Here is a 7,735-nt window from a genome sequence, read left to right as displayed (position 1 = left end):
ATTGTGTGAAAAATGACATCGTTTAAGGCCTGCTTCAGTGGCCTTAAAACGGCGCCGTATTGGCCTGCAACCCGCGCTGTGACCCTATCGGGGGAAGGATCCGCGCGTCCAGTCTTTCTGGTCTTTTTGCGCTCCAAGTCCTCCTTGTTTGCGTTTGATTCTAAGCTAGTTTATGTTTCTTCTTTAAATTGGATCGCGTAATTTTTTGCGAATTTCATTCCGGTCCTTATGCAACGCAGCGTTTTGGGGACATGATATTTCCTGTTTCAGTCCCCCATGTTATTCGAGCATTGCACATTGGCCCTTACTTTGTTTATTTATGTTTTTTTTCCGATTAATTTCGTTTTAGTTGCAATTTAATCCCTTTTGTGTTGTTTGTTTCTTTTTAATTAGTTCAATATTTTCATTATTATTATTATTATTATTAGTTTTTTTTACTTAATCTTATTACATAGATTATTTTATTATATGATATTATTTTATGTTTTTATGTATTATTACTTATTTTTTTTTGCACAAATATTCTATTCCTTTTAAATTTGCTATTCTATTTTACTTATTTTAATTTTATTATATATTATGACTATATATACTATTATTTACATTAAGATTTTTTTTTACTTATATAAATCAAAGTGTATATATTAATTTTAAGATTCATTCATTTTTTTCTTACAATTCTTCCGTTAAAATTCATTTAAACATTTTATTTGTTTTTTAGTTCTATTGTCAAATCGTTTCAAATCTTCATTGCCTTTTTGGTATAATCTTGTGTATATTTTTAAGTCCTAAGTTTATTTATTCTCATTTTTATTTTATAAGTTACATTGCATCTTCCTTTCAAATTAATAACTTTTGAATGTTGACGTTGATAGTGGCATAATGCATGATTGGAGCTATTGTTATTGTATTTATTGATTTATTGTTTATCACTCATTGGTGTATATTTACTATCCAAATTTTGCTTGATTCATTGTTCATTTAATCAATGCGTTTTTTTACCCTGTTTCAATAAAAGCATTAGAATCATCTTATTTCGCAATTTGTCAAAATACCCGCTATTCATGATTCTTGAGAGAATTGTGCCCTAACTTACTGGGCTTCAATTTCTCCGATGAATTTAGATAGACGAGCATCTCTTTTGTAATAAAACCTTATGATTTCCAAATAAAAGCTCATTTTCGAGAATTCGATACGTGGTGTCCTAACGTATTGGATATGACATATTATTTTCTCGAAACGAGGATTTTTCTAACAAATGAAAATAAAGGCAATATTCAATATTTAGGATTTTGTGAAATCGAACCTTAACTTACTGGGTTTCGATTTTCTCATTTGACCTAAAGAACCGAATATCCTTATCAAAATGCATGAGTTTTAAAAGTCAAAAGATAAACTTAATTTTGAAGATTAAAAATGTTGCGCCCTAACTCACTGAGTGCGACATTTTATTTCTTTGAAATGAGAGTTTCATTATTTAATTCAATTTATTCAAGTCAAAAGGATCGTATTTTAAAAATCTTTTCAAAATTTCGACGCTAAGACATTAAACAATCAATTTGGTCCAATTTTGGGCGTTACGAGGGTGCTAACCCTTCTTCGTGCATAACCGACTCCCGAACCTATTTTCTCAAAATTCGCAGACCTAAAATTGTTTTCAAGGTGATCCGATCACACCTCAATAAAAGATCGGTGGCAACTCCCATTTCCATTTTCAAAATCGATTTCCATTTTTCAATTCAAAAAATGGTTTCGACAGCTTGGCGACTCCACTGGGGACGTTAAGAGAGTCAGGCCGTAAAAATTGATTGTTTCTTTTTTTATTGTCGAAAATTGAAAATTTGATTTGAAAAATTACGATCTTCTCTTTGCATTTGTTCGTATGATTACTGTAAATTGAGTTGTATATTTTGGCATCATATTGCATAAAGACTATTTAGTCTTACCCTTTTAAGTGGGAGTGAGAAGCTACTCCTTCGTGAGGTTTTCACCTCCGTGCAGGATAGTGGATCACTTTCGGGATACATCCGTACCTATGTCTTCGTGAGATCTTCATCTCCGTGCAGCCTTAAGGAAATGTATTCCCCTAAACTAAACTCGGTCTGTATGAGCCTATAATGGGTGAAGATCGAGGAATCTGCTGGTTCGGGTACCTTATCTTTAGAACCAAACCTCATATAGTGGACTTAGGAACTTAACCTAGATAGAGCTACTCCAAACCCCTAGTGGTCACCCGACTAGGTACTTTTGTTTTCCTTGTTTGCTTTTGTTTTGTACTAACCCATCTTGTTTTGATTGTGATTGCATTGCATTTGCATATTAGGAAAGAGATATTGATTCAAATCCAATTACTAAATTAGAAAACTTGTCATGGAATACGGATTCCTTGATAAAGTGGAAAACAATACGACTACCTGAATATATTCTGAGAAACACAAGAAGGGCGATGGAAGAGTTCGTGACCTTGATTCATGGCCTGAGGATTCAAGGCGATTGTCTAAGAGCGTTTGACATTCCAACTTTCTTAAAGAAGCTGACGAGCCTTATGAAGATGGGCAGATGATGGATCGCGACCAAGATTAAGAAAATGAGCTAGTAGTGGCATCTATTGGAAATTGGCGAGATTATCACAAACATGCGGATGAAGAAAAAGATCGATGTTGTCTCTTGAAATATAAGGGCGAGGCCATACATGCATCTGCTTTATGTAAAGGAATTTACTTTCTAGAAAAGTTTCCTAAAGGTAATTGAATCAAAATCAATGTCTCTCTAGGCATTCATTTTATGCATCTGCATTACATGCATTAAAATCCATTGAAAGAGTCTAAACGAGTAAATTTATTTCAGCTAATCTAGAAAACCAACCAACTAAACACCCAATACGGTATCCAAGCAAAGACTAGAGAAATAGAACAAAGGTTGGAAAAATTAGAGCGAATGCAAATACAGATGCAGAAGCAATTGACCGAATTTCAATAGGAGATGAGAGATCAGATGCTAGAATTACAGAGAACCATGATGAGCCAGTTCAATCGATTGCTAGCTGGAGAGTTAGAAAAAAGGAAAGACCTGGTGGTCCACTTTGGGGTTGATAATGAGGATCTTGCCTATTCCCTAGATTGTACTCCGATAAGTGCACAAATCCAGTCAGATGGGTACCCACAAGGGGCACTCTTTACCATCAGATCTCAACGATATCAGACTGGTAAAACAACACCAGTGAGTTGTTTGACGGGCCCAAGATCCAATTTGAGGAACAATTTTCCTGTTGCTCTTGATAACCCAGCTGAAACAAAGCAGGCGAGGGTCAAGTACCTAGATACTACAAAGGCCCCAAGGAAGAAGAGAAATAAATGGGATAATGCAGACAGGTATAACAAGGGCCACTCAAAGCCAATGACTGTGGATAGGCCAAAGACAGAAACCACCAGACATCAGAGTTCTTTAAAGAAGACAAATACAGAAAGGCTTTAGTTCACACCAATACCGATGTCATATAGTGAGTTATACCGAAGTTTATTTGATGCACGCGTGGTGTCCCCCTTCTACTTAAAACCCATACAACCTCCGTATCCCAAATGGTATGACACGAACGCATAATGTGGCTACCATGCGGGAATTACGGGTCATTCAATAGAGAATTGCACTGCCTTCAAGAAACTGGTTGAAAAACTCATTAACATGGGTGTTGTCAGATTGGATGACTCGTCTAGTGTAGAAAATCCACTACCCGATCATGATGATAATGGGGTAGACGTGAGAGCAGGAAGGGGATTAGTTATTTCTGATTCAGGAGGAAACTATGGAGAGACAAGAAGTCATGGTGATTTCCATCACGAGAAGGGGTCCGAGACCCAAGAGAGTGTGAAATTCAAGGCCTTGGTTCAGGGCATGATGGACGACAAGGAGGTGAAGCTTTGTGAGGAAATTAAAGAGGGGGAAAACATACGCACAGAGTTGGGAAGTGTTCACATCAATGACATATTTGAAGACACGAATGAAAAAAGACCTTGTTAGATATCCGCCCTTATAACCCTAGGAGTGTTCTAAGCAATTAGACTGCGGAAGAAATCCCTGTAGTTTTTAGAGCTTATCTAGAGTAATGTTCAGAACATTTTTGTTGTTTTTAGCCTAGAAATGATAGAAATTCCTTTGTGAAATAGGCTCATGTCTGAACGTTGTTATTTTAATGAAATACATCTTTGCAATTATTGCTGAGCCAATATTTTCATTCTTTACAAATAATTCCAGATTCTTTCATTCTTTTGGATTTTCTTCCAAATTGTTATTCATTCATTCATAATCATATGGTACAAATAACTATTCATGAATTTATACATTCTTTTGTATACTATTCGGTACTTATTATGGGTCCTCAGATATCAATTACGTGAATGACTCTGCTACGGACCCAGATTTTCCTTTTGAGCGGGGCATGTGTTTAGAGGGATCTTATGACTTTGAAAATGACAAAGATTGTAGCTTATCTCAGACTTGTTGAGGATGGTAGAACAAGAGAATAGACAGATCCTACCTCACGAGGAACCATTAGAAATTGTGAGCTTGGTGAAGATTAGAATTGATCTGACCTCAAAGACGAAGCAACACCTTGTTGAGTGACCTCTAGAGTTCAAAGATGTATTTGTATGGTCATACCAGGATATGCCCGGGTTAACCGCTGATAATGAAATCTACACAACAACGCGATGTCAGAAATTTACAGTATGAGCGATGCAATTCTTTGTCGAGGCAATGCCTCTCTCGTTGACTCAGCATAGCTTTGCCCATTTTAAGTCTAGTTTCTATCCCTTCATGATGTTGTTAGATTTTACTTTGATTAAAGAGGAATATCCAAAGTTTTCTGTTGTATTTGCGCCCCAAAAGGCTCTATGAAAGAAATCTGATACCAAAGAAGGTTTTTAGCATACAAGGTGAAAGTGAGAGATCTTATGTGGGAAACTTTATCAAGAAAGAACATTGGTTCTGGTCAAAAGGGATAACAAGGATTTGTCTAATCCTATGGGTTCAGATCCAATCTCAAAAAAAAGAAGAAGAAGAAGAAGGAAAAGGAAAATCAAAATCAAAGTCAAAATGAAAATAAAAATGAGAGAAGAAAAAAGGAAAAAGAAAAGGAGAGGCCAAGGCGAAAACCCGCAAAAGGCGCTTTATGACCAAAGGAGGTTTTGAGTTGAAAACTCGAAAAGTGCGACTCAAATTTTAAGCAAAATGGGGCATGGACATCACCATTATCGAAGACTTCTAATGGGCATTGCTTCACTATTGAGATCATTAATTACTTCATCAAATGGATAGAGGCTACTGCATATGTCAATGTCATCATATGCGGATGGTATTGGAAAATGTATTGAACTTGAATGATAACGCGATAGCTAAGAGCTGCAATCAATTTGAAATCAGACACCACAGTTTGTCATTTTATTGCAAGACAATGAATTGTAAAAATGACTGAGACTTACAAGGACTAGCATGAGAAATCACCATTTGCCCTCCTTGCTTGCCGAACATCTATCAAGATTTCTACCAGAGCAACAATGTTCTCTTTGGTTTACGGGATTGAGGTAGTTTTACCTATTGAAATCCCTTCTCTCCGGGTATTAGAATTGGAAGGATCCAATCGCGATGTGATCAGTCAGACCTAGGAAAAGGGTTAAAAGTTATTCATCAGGGTCGGATGTACCAGAAACAAATGATACGAGCCCATAATAAATAAAGTCATCTTAGAAAATTTCATAAGAGGGTTGGATGTTGGAAAAGATCCTTCCTCAACGAAAGGATTCTAGAGGGAAATGAATGCCAAACCGGGAATGTCCCTATGTTGTAAAGAAGACCTTTTTCAGAAGAGCACTGATCCTGAGTGAGATTGCTAGTCCTATAAACTCAGATCTAGTCAAGAAATACTTCGTTTAAAGAAGAAGAAAGGACCAATCTAAAAGAAAAAAATGGAAAATGAAAATGAAAAATAAAAAATAAAAAATGATGAAAAGTAAAAATGGAGAGGCTAAGGGGAAAACCCACAAAGGGCACATTAGGCCAAAGGGGATTTAAGTTGAAAACCCGAAAAGAGCGGCTCAAATATTGATTGGAATGGGGGCATGAAGTGATTAAAGTGATTCGAATCTTAATCATATTGGGGCATGTGGTGATCTTGCTATAACTGAATCAACAGGAAAAGATAGGCGACATCTTGGGACATCGACAAAGTAATGTAGATCTCCTAAACACATATCAAACTCAGAATGGACTTCAGAAAGTTTGTATAGAGAAGTTCAAGCTGCGATATCTGGGGCACCCAATTCTCATATTATTTATATTGAATTTGTTGTTCTTGGAATACTTTTTTTTCCTTTTCCAAGATATACATTCCCAATCAACTTCTTTATTATCCTTCTTTACTGTTTTTGATAATTTATTTATTTTGAGCTATGCTTAGAATCAACTTTATTCTTATCCATTGTCATGACCCTTTTTTGCAAGCATGTTGCATTGGAATAATGATCAATGTATTAATAAAAATTTCACAAAGGAAGTTTTGCATATTACTCTGAAAAGTTTCTAAATAATATAGGAACCTGAAACATGACTATCATTTAGAACACGCCAAATTTAAAGGTTGGAAATTTGAGAAGGAAGAGTCTAAATTTGGACTTTCTCTTTGGATTTTGTTGTCAAATGCATTGATTGAACAAAATGATAAGATGACAGTTTAATGAAAAGGCTTAAAGAAACAAGCAAACAATGATTATCAGGCAATAAGAAGGGAGTTTCCTTGGAGAAGAGAATCCTTCATTTGTGCATAGGCATTTGGTATGACACCCTGGGAATGGTGTAAAGGACCAAAGAGTTTCACATTCTATATCATTGAATTGTGATAGGAAAGAATTGAAAAAATGCCAGATTTTTTTACCCTTGGGTTGCAGCGGGAGAAAGATGGTACAAGTTTTATGTCCTAGTGGATTTCACAGTGGGGGCAATCCGACTAAGTGATTCTTTGAAAAAGCCGGTCAAGAGAGAAGGCGTTGTAGCACTTCAGTGACAAAGCCTTAATAAACTTCGAGTAATGTCAGCCTAAGCGGGATCATTCTCGAAAAAATAAAATTCTGCATTCAGGCAAACACCATTCACACATGTCTAGTTAAGAGCATTTGATTCATTTTGATCATGTCATCCTAATCACTAGGCATAATTAAGTTCATAAATGAATTATACAGGTCATGTTCCCCAGAGAACAGATCGGTGAAATCACAAGTCCTATCTCCCTGGTCAGCAGTGGAGTAGGTTGGAAATTACAGATCTTGTCTCCCTAAGCAGTAGTGGAGCAGATCGAAGACAGCAAATCTTATCTTCAAGAGTAAGGAAGCAGATTTAAGCCACAAGTCTATGTTCCTGGTCAGCAGTGGAATAGGTTGGAATTTACAGATCTTGTCTCCCTAAGCAGTAGCGGAGCAGATTAAAGATGGCGAATTTTATCTTCAAGTGTAAGGAAGCAGATTTAAGCCACAAGTCCTATGTCCCTGGTCAGCAGTGAATAAGTTAAAAATTACAGATCTTGTCTCCCTAAGCAGTAGCGGAGCAGATCGAAGATGGCGAATCTTATCTTCAAGTGTAAGGAAGCAGATTTAAGTCACAAGTCCTATCTCCCTGGCCAGCAGTGGAATAAGTTAAAAATTATAGATCTTGTCTCCCTAAGCAGTAGCGGAGCAGATCGAAGACGGCA

The sequence above is a fragment of the Gossypium hirsutum genome, chromosome D10 (genome assembly GCF_007990345.1).
Source record: "Gossypium hirsutum isolate 1008001.06 chromosome D10, Gossypium_hirsutum_v2.1, whole genome shotgun sequence".
NCBI classification, from domain to species: Eukaryota; Viridiplantae; Streptophyta; class Magnoliopsida; order Malvales; family Malvaceae; genus Gossypium; species Gossypium hirsutum.
Note: the sequence above shows the minus strand (reverse complement) of the source record.